Source organism: Meriones unguiculatus, chromosome 8 (genome assembly GCF_030254825.1).
Source record: "Meriones unguiculatus strain TT.TT164.6M chromosome 8, Bangor_MerUng_6.1, whole genome shotgun sequence".
In the NCBI taxonomy this organism is placed as follows: Eukaryota; Metazoa; Chordata; class Mammalia; order Rodentia; family Muridae; genus Meriones; species Meriones unguiculatus.
The window spans coordinates 96,525,058-96,539,323 of NC_083356.1; the positions used below are offsets into that span (position 1 = coordinate 96,525,058).

At 36.6% G+C, this 14,266-nt stretch overlaps 1 pseudogene; it reads left to right on the forward strand.

The window, feature by feature from the left end:
- Positions 1–2,316: 2,316 nt before the first annotated feature.
- On the forward strand, positions 2,317–2,569 carry LOC110563702 (short coiled-coil protein-like; annotated as a pseudogene).
- The last annotated feature ends 11,697 nt before the right edge of the window (positions 2,570–14,266 follow it).

Sequence of the window (14,266 nt, forward strand, 5' to 3'; positions counted from 1 at the left end):
AGAAGATGTTGAAGGAAACACTAGAGACCAGATATTACATTTTGCTCTACACAGTGAAATAAAGAATGCATTTGACAGAAATAAGCTTAAGCACTTGCTTATGATCTTTTTCTTGAAACAAATGCAGTTTGAGATTATACTTCTGACCTCTGGTGTACATGCCAGCCCTCAAATCTCTCTCCTGGAAGGTTACTACTATGTTGTCTAGATAATATTACCAAATAAATTACACAGAACTGTACTGGGATGCTCAGATTTACCTGGAGGCATTTGCATAGGTGATATAAAAACTTTGTGTAAGGACAAATGCAAAGTTTAAAAATATATATTATTTTAGCAAAATAAACAGACTTCTAAAACAGAATCAGTTTTTCAATTCTTTAAAATTTCATATTATATTTGACTGTTGTTTTGCCTTCATGCATGTGCATGTAATCTAGAAAAGGGCATCAGATCCTCTAGAAATGGAAATGGATTGCAAGCTGCTGTGTGGGTGCTGGGAATCAACAGAGGTTTTCTGGAAGAGCAGAATTTATTCTTAACTGCTGAATCATCTCTCAAGTTCCCGAAATTTTTAGGCAAAGCAAAATGTAACAAAGCCATGTCAATCTCGTTAGTGTTACTATATTTGAAATTCTAAGGATATGAATAATTGAGCTATAAGGACCTTAGATCTCATTAATAACTTATTTTTTTATTCTTGCTTCTGAGATGTAATCTATTGGCATCTTACTTACTCTTGTAGAGCTTGTAAATAGAGAAGGAAATATTGAGTGATAAAAAATAGCAAACAGGTAAAATATGTCATTTTCCAAAATGCTGTGCTCCAAGTCATTTCTTAAATTAAGTTTATTTATTCACATTTAAGTTATGCCTTAGAGATATTTGGAGTAATAAAAAAGCATTTTTTTCTTTTTTTAAATTTAATTTTTATTTAAGTTAACAAAAACAACATTTCTGTAGTGTAAACATAAAGCATCGCTTTTAGGAATATCACTCTACATTATTTCTAAGATGTTGGCATGTATGTCCTGATTATAGAATCTAAATAGGGCAAAGCTTTTTGCAGAAGAAACAAAAAAGTTTGAATGCAAGAGCAAACAGTGTTTAGTTAAGATCGCTGTGGAAGCTCAGTCTCCAATTGGGTGCTCAAGTACAGGGAACAGGGCCTGTCTCTGACAGGAACTCAGGGGCTGGCTCTTTGATCACCTCCCCCATGTGGGGAGAGCAACCTTACCAGGCCACAGAAGAAGACAATGCAGCCAGTCCTGATGAGACCTGATAAGCTAGGGGGAGACGGAAGGGGAGGAGGACCTCCCCTATCAGTGGACTTGGAGAGGGGCAGGAAGGAGATGAGGGAGGGAGGTGGGATTGGGAGAGAATGGGGGAGGGGCCTACAGCTGGGATACAAAGTGAATAAGCTGTATTTTTTAATATTATTTACAGTTTATTCACTTTGTATCCCAGCTGTGTCCACCTTCCTCATCTCCTCCCAATCCCACCCTCCCTTCCTGGTGTCCTCCCTGCCCCTCTCCAAGTCCACTGATAGGGGAGGACCTCCTCCGCTTTCATCTGACCCTGGTTTATCTAGTATCTTCAGGACTGGCTGCAAAGTCCTCCTCTGTGACCTAGCAAGGCTCCTCCTCCCTGGGAGGTTGCGGGGGCAGGTCAAAGAGTACAAAGCAACACCTTTGCTGTGGTTTACTTGTATCACATAGAAAATATAGCACCTTCCGATCATTCCCTCAATCATTCAGCATCACAGATATAAATAAACCGATAGCTTAAGATGGCTCTTTGAGAGAAATATTTTATTGTGAAAGTTTGTGCATGGGAAAAACAATAAAAAGGAGACTACGTGATTATTCTGTGAGTTTAATACAGCCTTTTATGAATTTATGTGATCTGGTGATAGATTGCTGCATTTTCTAGCGGTATGGCTTACAGAAGTGTTCTCACTTCTGGCCTCTCCTTAAGTGACAATCACGCAAAGCAAACCTGGTGAAGGATCTTCCAAAACTTACCAGAGGTGCACATTACAAGAGGAAAAAAAATGTTCTCGCTGAAGTTAAAGGCTGCTTTTACCTATCCCTAGGAGTTTACTTTGTTTCAATCAGAAGAGAAATTTCTGTCTCTGTTTGCCCTCACTAGTCCATACTTTACAAAACTGGCAAATGCCTTTCCTTGAAAAAGAAAATAAGGGGCCGCTGTCAGCTGGACAGAGGCATCCTGCCCATTCTGCCACCTTCAGGATCCTTGGATGTAAGACCATTCATCAAAGTGTTTTGCATCCAAGAGCTGAAAGCCTTACCGAAGATGGTGAATGCTGACCCGGATGCAGTTGATGCTGAAAATCACATGGAACTGGAAGACTCAACTCAGCCTATTAATCAGGTGTTGGAACTCCAACACACACTTGAAGATCTTTCTGCAATAGTTGGTGAAGTTAAGGAAGAAAATCTAAAGCTAAAATAAAATCAAGTTCATGCACAGTAGATCAAAAACCTCATCTACTTCTAATGTTTTTCAAACAACTGAAAATAAGAAGCAAAAGGAAATAGGAGGTTGATCACCCTTGCTTCTGTAGAGTTGCTTTCTTTTTTTCTTCTTTTCTTTCTTTCTTTTTTTTTTTCATAAGGCATCGGTACAATCCAAAAGTTACAGTATCTTTGCTTGCTTCCCAGAGTATTTATAAAGAGAATGTGAGATCTAGGTAATACTACTGTTTAACAGGACCATCCCTGAGTTAACGTTACATGGATATGTTAGTCTCCGAAAATGTGCACGTGTAGAGACTTTATCATTAGAATTATAGAAATTTATGAAACTTGAAGACGAATGTTTTTTTATACAAACATAGGTTTAGTACTGTCTTTTATCATATGCCTAACTAGTAAAATATACAAGAAAATAACCATGTTGTGAAAAAGCCACCACAGCATTTACTGAATGCACAGCTTCTGTACCTTGTCCACCATCTTGTTCCTCTCCTTCACCTGCCTCTTCCTTCCCATGTCCCTTCCTGACAGTAACTTCAATACCTATCCCCTACAAGAGTAACCTGAACTTACTTACTTACTTGCTGACAATCAAAATAAGATACTTTGTTAACTAAGAATTGCCACTTGTGATATTTAGTAATAAGGTAAGATCTCTGCTTTTTCTTTAATCAATTGAAAATAGATTGAAGCTGTAAAAAAAATGAAGGATTGTCTTTGAAATGTATGTAAACTGTCACATTGAGAAGTTAAAACTCCCTTTTGCACGTAATAGCCCATTTGGTGTTGAAAGGATAAGAGTGCTGCTCATATGTGTGTGAGAAATAAAAATTCTTGAGGAAAGATAGAAACAGGGAGGAATACTGGATAAACAAAAGTTCATCCAGTGTTTTCCCTCCAGGTGTGCATTATTACCTCTGGCCCGCAGCTGCACTTTGGGGACAGGAAACAGAAGTGGACTAAGTGTGATGTTAAGTGGGTTAATTAAGCCTCATGACAGAGAAACCAGTTAAGAGTTTGGTCTCAAGGTTTATTTGTACCCAGGAGATGAACTTCTGAGAAATTAATTCAGAGTATATATTAGTATCAGAATCACAAATATAAGACAGTTTTGTACATGTAATGATTGTTAACTTTAGTATTTTTTCGAAGTTGGTTTTTTTTTTTTGCAGAATTTTAGTCATTATTTGAACAAATTTTAAAAATTTAGTTTTTAGCTTCATTTGATAATGGAGTTGATACCAGAAATAATAATAAAATGTTACAGTAGGAAAGATCCACTAATGCAGTTGATGGCTTTAGATTGCGCCGCTTTGACTGGTGAAATTATCTAATGTGTTAGTGTAAACCTCAATGAGTGGCCTTAGCACTACAGACAAGTAATCCTCACATGGCAGACATTTTGCAACCCTTTTGTAATCTTGTTTCAAATACTTAAATTGTGTTCAAATTCTGCTTTGCTGTTTAATAAAAGCTTTTTAAGGAAAAAAAAAGAAAAGAAGTTGAAAGAAGAGGAAAGAGGAAGAAGAAAAGAAAAAATAAGAAGTGCTACCCTCCGTGTCTGCTCATCTACATCAGTCATTGCCCATCATCGTCCTCTATTCGGCCACAGTGAAAACTTCCTTCCAGGAAGTTTCTCACTCCCCAGCATACCTTTCCTTAGCTCCCTTTTTCTTCTACTTATTAAGAACTTGCTCAGATCTTGCTCTCGTGGGCTGTTAGCATACCTTTGGTTAAAAAAAAAATTCCTTTCAACATTTTCCTATACAACCAGAATGCCTATTACTTCAGAGTAGAAACTATTCAACTGAGATGATGGCTTTGAATTTCTGTTGTTGTGATAATATACCATAGCCAAAGGCCACTTTGGTGGGGGGGTGGGAGCTGTTTATTTTGCCTAAAATTCCAGGGAAACCGTGATTCGGACTCACAGACCATGGTGAAGTGCTGATTTTGCTTACTGGTTTGCTCCTCAAGGACCTTGGAACCTGCTGTTTTTCCGCACAGGCACAGGACCTCTTGCCCCTCAGATGGTTCCGCCCACAATGGGCTAGGCTCTTAGATACTTGGGAAAGAAGCACAAGCTTGTCCACATGCACATCCGGAGGGGCATTTTCTCAATTGAAGTTTCCCCTTCCAAAACAAAATAGAGCTGGTTCAAGTTGATATAAAATAGCCAGCGCAGATTATAATTAAAATTGACAATGTTCTGACCCTCTGCTAAATATTAAGTGCTTTGATTTTAATTATGTTATGCCTTTAATTCTTTTCTTACATCACAGCTCATAAAAAAAATCATCCCTAATGTACATGTCAGAATATCACAAGGGAAATAGACTACGTTTCTTGGTGTACATTTTAGAATGAGTTACATATCACACTTCCTCAGAAATGTATTAAGTAGATTCTAATTTATGCTCTTTTTTAAAGATTTATTTCATTTTATATGTGTATAAGTGTATGAATGTGCATCTGTACACATGAGTGAAGGAGCCCATAGAAGCCCAACGAGGGTTTCAGATTCCCTGGAGAGGGAGATGCAGCTGGAGATGAGCCTCCCAGTGGTTGCAGGAACTGAACCCGGGTTCTCTATAAAAGTAGTAAATGCTCCTACTTTATCTCTAAAGTCCCATTTCACAACTCTGTGTGCATGCACACCAATATCTTAAAACCCTATTCACAAATCTACTTTGTCGTATTTGCTTTCTAAATATTTCTTTACAAGATTCTAGGCCTCAAAATTAAAACAAACATTTGCTAGTAATAGTTTTAGAATAGTAATAGTTTTAAAAATTGAATATGTAAATTTCACAATACAATTACTCTCATTTATCTAATAAAATTTATCCCTAGCTTTATAGATAATACATAACTGGATGCAAAAAAAAAAAGGACAAATTATGACAAAGAAACACAAATTTTACCTACCTGTGAACAATGCAAATGAGCTTTCTACCTCAATGTAATATTATTCTTCGTATTAGAGAATTAAACTTTCACGGGTACTTTGAAAGTAAAAGAAAATGAACCAATTCTGTTTTATTCAACAGAGAAAGGACTCAATATGTATCATAACCTGACTTGTATCCTACTTGTAAAGCACTGAAGATTATTATTTTAAATTATGATGTTAGATTAGATTTTCTGCAGCTTAATATATTGCAATGTAATATAATTGCTAAATGCAAATGAGCTACTGTATGGCTTTTTCATAGGGTTGTTCATGAAAGCCAAGCATTTTACATATTACAGTGAAGTGCATGCTATTATGAAACAAATTATAACGAAGCCTAATTTAGTATGGAGACAAGATACTGTTAATGGGTGAGGGTATAGTAGTGGAGGTATACAGGAAATGTGCTGTCCAATAAAAGAATGAACTCTTAACTACAGTAAATGTGCCAGGAATGATAGAATGGTAGTCTTAAGGATTTCCTGATCCCATTACTTCACTGAAAGTTATTTTAGTTTCCAAACACTGAACAGTGTTCTTTGCCAAAAGAGCCAGGCCTCATGAGGTAACACCTCAGGGATATATGGTGGATAAATTTTGCCTCTCAACTTTTAGAATAAAAAGCTTCTATTTTAACCATCTAGTAATCAATCCATGAGACAACTCTACTTTTTCAAGCATTTTTTTTAAGTGTGTGGAGACACCAGTCACTTCTCTTTGCATCCCAGATTCTTAGAAGACAGCCAATTTGTAATCATCCCAAGTTCGTGTTCAACAAGCAGGTGAGGGAGGCGATTAATTTAACATCCACCTGTGCTGTTTTCCTTCCCTCCAATGTAAAAAAAAAAATATGAGATGACACATAAATACAAAGATATTAGAATTGCTTCAGAATGTGATTTAATGTGTCACAATTAGGGAGAATCCAATCGGAAGAAAAGTACACACACACCAACGCACACAGATCACTGCAACTACCACTGCACCCACCGTCATCACCCATATTGAAACCAAGTAAAAATGCTATTAATTATTATTATAAAGTTCTGGCAACTCAAATAATTCTTTTGAAAGGTGAGAGCAATCATTTTCATACAGTCACCTTGCAGTGTTTAGCCATAAAGAACATAACTGTTCTACAGGCAGATTTATGGGAGAGGATTCAGAAGATGAGAGAACAAAAATTAGTATTGAGACTCCATGAATGGCCTACCATCACACAGTCAGACTCCTCAGAGATGTACTTCTTGTAGTTTTTCATCTTGGTCTTCATTAATAAAGCACTATATTTAAAAAAAATAAATGGAAAGAGCGGAGACAACCATGGGTTTGTTGTAACGCAGAAGAACCCAGCTCGAAAGCAATTCATTATTAATGCCCGAGTATTCTTGCTAAACAGTTCTGATTATTTCCCAAGAAAGAGGTCAAGGCAGTAGAGAAAGGGATTTAATCAAATAAACTCCCAATCTCTCTCCAAATAGCATTTTCATCCAGCTGCATGTAAATTCATCAGAAGACTGGCCTCCTAACGCACAGGCAAGGTTAATCTACAATGACTGTTAAAACTTCTATGACGCGCCTCTTGAATAAAGATTTAAAATAGGATGAACCATGCAAGCAAAACCCAAATTAGATTTTTTTTTTCTCATAAAACACATGGATTTTCCACTGTTGTGGACAAACAACAACAACAAAAACCACAAACAATCCAGATTTCTTCCCATCTTAGAATCTGTTGCTGATTTTTTTGAAAGTGCCCTTTGTGACTGTAGCTATCATGTATTGGGAAATTTAGAACTAGTGACCATTCAGCTCAGATATCAGGAACATGACTACTCCAGTTATAATTAGTTTAAAACTTTTACCATTTCCAATATCAGATGCAAAAATAGCTTATTCTTATTTGAAAAAATATTGCAATTGTGCTGACTTACATCTATTTATATGCAATATTATAAAAATCTATCATATTTTATCCACAGGTAATATTGCTGATAAGCAGTGTATAAATTTGATAATTTATTATTTAAAAGGTAAATGTAATATTAATTTCCTTTGTTAAAATCCAGTCAGTAAGAGGATATTTCTATGTATTTCCATAAACATGAAAATCACCGTGCCAAACCAATACTTTGCTAATATATTTTTGTATGTTTTATTATTTACAAAAAGTTTTATAGTTATAAATTTTGTGAAATTAAAATTATTTTTGTTAATTTTTAATTTTAATTTTTATATTTATTACATCTTATTCACTTTGTATCCCAGCTGTAGCCCCCTCCTTCACTTCCTCCTAATCTTACCCTCTCTCCCTCCCTCATCTCCCAAAATATAACAATTTTGCTTGGAATATGAGAAAGGTTGTATTTTTTTCTTTTCAAAGTGTAGATGTATATTATATAAAATTGATTTTAAAAATTAAAAATCTAAAGCAAAAATTGTCTTTAACAAGAGCTATTCAATTTATTTTCAGTGGTAAATAATATAAATGGAATTTCTAATGAAGCCTGTGTCACAACTGTTAATGCAGAAATTTAATAGCTTCCCCATTTGAATGACCATCATCTGCATTTTTTAATTCATAATTTCAAAATCTATATGAGAATAGTTAGTATTGTAGGAATGTTTAAGTCAATGTATACCCATTTCTCTCTTCTAAAGCTTATAAATATATTATGTATCTTTTCACATTAAACAAATCATGCAGCAGTTAATAAATCTTCAGAGAAACTAAAGAGCTATTTTATTATTATTAATCTGCTGGCATTTTTTGCCCTCTTGGCTCTCAGCACCTTTCTTGAATCTTAGATACCATTTTACATGAGGATAATTTCTAAAAAGCAAAATAGAACTGTCTAATTAAGGGCTACGTGATTGGCTAGTTCGTGGTCCCTGTGACAGTTGTGACAAATACACATATTGGCACAGCCCTAACCTCACTTCACAGTTTGCAACACAAAGATGGTATTTTCAGGGATGTGGAGAGCGTACTGACGCAGAGCTTCACCTTGGCTGCTGCTATTCCATTTAATTTTTTATTAACTGCCTGAACATATGCCATTCTAGAAGAGGGTAATAGTTACAAAATGTCAGCAGAAACATTTAAACTGCTAAAATGTAAATGATTTTATAAATTTGTAATGAAAGGTAATTGTCATGTGGGAAAAGTAACAGAGAAACAGCTATGTGTAAATGTAAAAGTGGTTAAAAATACATCTTATTGGTTGTAGGTAGAAAAAGCTAAGTGTATTTTAATGAGTACTGTAAGTAGTATTTAAATAAAATTAGATTCATAAGCAGAAAATGTGAATTCTATAATATTTTATTTTCTAACATTAGAAAAGTTCATAACAGTGACAAGAACTCATAGGACTTCAGTGTGCTAAATTCAATAAACAGCAGGACATTGAGCTGCTTCAGCTCATTAAAAGAACAGATAAATCAGAGAACCATAATATAAATACAAAGTCCGACGGCAGCATAGCAGCTTTAAAAGCATCATATTCAAATACGATTAGCTTATTTCTTGGATTTTTCACTACGATAAAAAAAAAAATTGGTGATTTATCCCTTCAGCAACGAGCGCTGGGTCAGCGCTCTCACATATGTCAGGAGCGGCCAAGGAATGCAGTGTTCCCCAGCCTCCACGCAGCTAGCACCTTCCGGTTAGGTTTGCGGGCAACCATCTTTAAATGCTTGAGCCGCTCTGCGTGGCCATGACAAGATTTGCAATTCTCTACGTTTATTTACACACCATCACCCCAACTAGACATCACATAGAAGTGGCATGGTCACAGCTGACCCCAGGGTAGTCCCTGTCTCTGCCGATCCAATTTCATCCTGCTCTGCAATTGAACGGCATCCACAGAGAATGCACGCACAAGACACTGTGCCACAATAAAATTAGCAGTACCTTGTCAGAGGGCATTCTCCTGCCTTACAGTGACAGACCCGGGACAAATAGGTCTGCTTTCGAGAAATCCATAGAGGCCTGGCTCTCTTGAAATGTATATGAGCCCAGCATGCTTATGCTACAGCAGTCTATACGTTAAACCGGTTATTTGATAGTTGGAGAGCAGCGTTAAGCCTTAGCCAGGCGCACTGTTTTCCGGTTCCTCTTCACAGTTTTCAGGGACTTTAATTACATTTGAATAGACTACTTATGTTGGGTTTGTTGATGGAGAGCGTCTGTTAAGGGGTAGTAACTGAGATAAATTTATTCTTCCTTCAGGGAAAGAACTTGCTGCTCTGATCTACAGTATTTTGAAATCAAAAGTTTAAGGAATTTTTTTTTTCAGTTTGATATGAGTAAATAAGTCAGAAATCAAAAGTAAGCTTCCTGGACCCTTTTTTATATGCACAAAGTTTAGCTCTATTTTAAGTATAATCTTTTAAAGAAGGTTACATTTAAAATGTATTTATAACGGTCTTTTGTTGGAGAGAAAATGTTTAAAAATAACGTAATAAATAGGTAAATATTACTGGTTGTAAGTAGAAGAGATTTTAAATACATAGCCTAAAGTCATTTTGTTCAATATTCTGTACAGCTCTTACATCAAACACTCTCAGAAGCTCTGGGATCATTTTATATTCTCTGGAAGACAGAAAGAAATCCAAAACCTAGTTAAATAAATTGTTCATTTATTCCTTCCCTTTTATGCACCAAGATCTACATGTGGTCATTAATTATAAAGAGACTATTATAGCACCATATTTTCATTCAATATGATGTCCTGGTATATATCAAAGAAGTCCCATAATTAAAACAGAAGGGCCACAATGACAATTAAAATTACAATCTATATGAGGAAAGAAAGTACAGTTCTGCAATTTTTCACCCTGTCACTGTCAGCTGTGCAGAATATTCTAGTCACGTCTCTTGCAAAGCAGCCTAAATTCTTCTTCACCAATGCAACCTCAAAAGCATTATCAGCACTGAGGCAAAAGCCTATGCAAGTATAATTTAATACGAAGCCACAGTTTGCAGGTAATAGCGTATAAAGTGATATTTAAGTGGTGTTTTAAGCACACTTCTGATGGCTACAGCCGCTTTTCCCTGGTAAATGCGTTTTCCTTTGAGTAGTGATTATGAGTCCTGGGTGAAGAGGTCCTGTGTGCAGGTCTGTCTGTAAGCCTTACTTCCAGCTGCCAATCTTTACTTCACAGTGAAGAAAAAGCCACATAGCACCTTGTTCTTACTCTTGTATGCTGTCATCCCCTGAGCCTGATAACACAAAATCATTTCCACGTAACACTTTCCTGCTTCTGCCTCTTAAACCCTGAGACCTGCACATTGTGCATGCGCTTGCGCCCTTGGCAACCAGCTCCCTGGAAACCCCTTCCTTCGAAGCATCAGAGTCCTCCAGCATACTATTTTTTAACACTTATCTTGGTAAATATCTGCATTAATGGAGTACAAAGCTTTTTGGTAGCTGCAATTTATTGTCTATAAAAGTCATGAGCAATGAATTATTACTCACAAAATTGTGTTTTTCTTTATAATAACTTTAAACCGAGTGCTCATATATGAAGCATGCAATGGAGGTTGAGAAGGTTTTGTATAATAAAACTGTGACATGGTCATTTTTTCCAGTTTTGCATTACGGAGACACACTCATGCATGGTGCTTTTTAAATTCTTATTATGTGTGAGGTCAGGGGGTCGAATGTCAGAAAGTACTGTTAATTTCACGGGGTTAGGGGAAAGTAAATTCAGAGGGAATACAGATCACTTAGCACAGAAAACCAGCTCCTCTGAAGTTTGGTTTTACATTTGTTAACCATATCCTTCAGCTGACGAACCATTGAGACCACGGTGACATTCTGGTCCCAGATATAATGGCTTGACATGCTGCAGTGAAAGCGTGATCCCATAGCCCTGCTCCCCATGCCAGCCTCAGCTTTCCTTTGAATCAATGAAGCACTGGAATTCCACACAACTGGAACTGAACAAAGCATGTTGCCATTTTGGCTGTGATGTTTAAATTTAGAGAAAGCAGTCAGGATGCCTTAAAGTTCAATCTGACAAGAAATGTAAAATATATTTCTGTCTTCATTCTCTGGGAAGGCAGCACCTTAACACCACACCGAGTCCTCTTGGAGTGCTTCCTAACAGAACCTGAAAGATCAAATTCTAGTGCAGCATTCTCCCCTACTCAGAAAGATACCTTCGCATGGGGCAAGGTTTCTATGGTGAAAAGAAAATCCTGGAAAACTACTGCTTTTGTTTGGTGCTAGGGAGTACAGTTCCTGGATTTTAGGACTTAGGTATACCAGACACATGCTATGCAGTGTGCTGCAAACAGTGGCAAGATTAAATATGGCTTGCTCTAATTTGATCATAGCTGAGTGATGACCAAAAAACGCTTCACTGTGACGATTTGGTAGCATGCTGAATGCTGATGAAATGGGCAATTTTATTTAAATATACTTCACTGGGCCAGTAGAGACAGATGCCAATGGGTTTGGTTGGGTGGTTTTGTTTTTATTAGTTTTTTTTTTTTTAAACAAGATTTTTCACATTCTAAACTCCAACTGGGCTCAGCTGCCCCCTTATAATTAAATTTTAATGACTTAGGCTGAGCATTTGTGTTTTGGCAGCAAGCTTAATAATGTTAGCATTTAAAAGGGCTACAACTGCACTCACTTTGAGGGGAGAACATGTAGACGGAGTCCCCCAAAGAGGATTTGGTTTACTGGGGTGCTGTGGGAGTAAGTGGAGCAGGCAGCCTCAGGTCTTTTAGAGACAGTAAACTTGCAAAAGATAAATTAAAATATATGTTGCATACTCTCAATTTCACAGTAGCTGAGTGGTCAGTGCTTTTCAGTCTGAGCTGCTTTCTCCAGAAAAAAAAAAAGAAAAGAAGAAAGAAAGAAAGAAAGAAAGAAAGAAAGAAAGAAAGAAAGAAAGAAAGAAAGAAAGAAAGAAAGAAAGAAAAACTGTTCTATGTGGTCTTGTCTAGAAAAAGGGTCTCTGGTAAATAAAAACAATATTATGACTGGCCATAAAACCATACTTTCTCATAAAAAAAGCAAGAACACTATAAGGTACACATTTCAATGCATTCATGGTTTTGAGAGGAACATTATAAACTGGAGTGGCATATCATGTCCTTTTATAATAATAATAATAACCCTTTCCTTTGCAAGCCCTCTATGCACCAAGCAGCCTGTTGCCTGAAGTTTTAATCCTTCATTACCAGTTAAAACAAAATCACCAATTAGGCACATGAACATGTCTGTATTAATCTCATTAAGGTGATGGCACCAAATAAATTGGAACTATTTTTGTGCTTTTACTGTGTTCCTATGGCTTTATCAGGCCCTGTGGTCATATACAAAGACCTCACAGCTCAGCCTTTAAAGTCATCCAGTTGTGGACTGGACGTGGCATTACCATCTATGGCTTGAAATTGCTTTCAGCTTTTAAACTGCACTGACTAGTCTGTAGTTAATCTTAGATCATTCACTCGCAAAATTAAATGAGCTGTAACAATGGTTTTATATATATATATATACACACACACACACATATATATGTATAAAAATGACAAAACACTTATTTGCCCTGCCCAAAAGAAAGATCAGATTCATTTAAAATCCCATAAACCAGAGTTGTGAATTTTTAATTTTACTTAGTATATCAGCAAAACAGCAAGTAAGGCACCTTCAACAACACATCATTGCTCTAAATTTACATACGGGATCAAAGTCTGATCCTTGATCAGCCCTTAATCTACCTTCTACTTCCATGTTGTCATGCATTTCCCTTTATTAATGTAAATGTAGAAAGACTCTTTTGGATCTCTGATGTAATTAGCCGTAAATCATACGTTTTTAAAAAATGTACCCTCAAGTTACTGCAGTTGCCTGTAAAGTTCTCAGCCATCACAGAAGAGGAACCTTAAAAACTAAGTTTAATTTATTTTCCATTTATTTCTGTAATCTCTAAGTAACTACTTAGGACCATTTTGTCATTCCTGTGGTTTTGACTGTAAGTGATTAATTTTATAGTAATAAATCATTTTAATTTTCCTAAAATCATTTGCCTCTTTTTAGTAAATAGGAAGGAAGGAAGGAAGGAAGGAAGGAAGGAAGGAAGGAAGGAAGGAAGGAAGATTGATTAAGAAATCACACGTGGTTTGGGGAAAATGATAAATGATGTAAGAAAAAATGCAATATTTCTTACCCTAAAAATACATATCATAACCATTTCAAATACTTGCCATCTTTTAAGCAAAACCATTGAATGTTCTGGCTTCCTGCTTCCCATTCCCCATTGCCTTGCAATGGGGACCAAGTGTCTATTTTGATTTTGGCATCCACTAATTTTAGGCTTCAAAAACTTGAGCTGCCACAAATGAGGTGAGGTCACCTCATAATGCCAGATGGAGGCAAAAAGTTTGGATATTTGAGGGGCTGACCCAGTGAGTCCCATGGCGGGTGACAGGACGTTAAGGTCAGATATTGGAAAATAAGGTTCATGCTACCCTGTCAGTGGGACCAGAGCAGGCCGCCTTCTTGACAGAGAAGGCGGTGTGTGGTCTGGACCTCAAGAAAAAGGAAGTCAGCCACCCAGAGCAGAAATTACCCTGTCGGCCATCCAAAAATGATTCTGACATCAGCTTAGGGAGACAGCGAGGGAATAGCAAAAATAAGAACCAGCCACCAGTTAAGATTGTATTTATCTGGAGTCAGTCAAGGGAGGTGTAGAAGTCTATCTCAGCATTAAAAATTTCCTTTATTAAGTATACAATTGCCAAAAAACCATTTTGGCAACAACTCTCTCTCTCTCTCTCTCTTTTTCCTATTTGTGG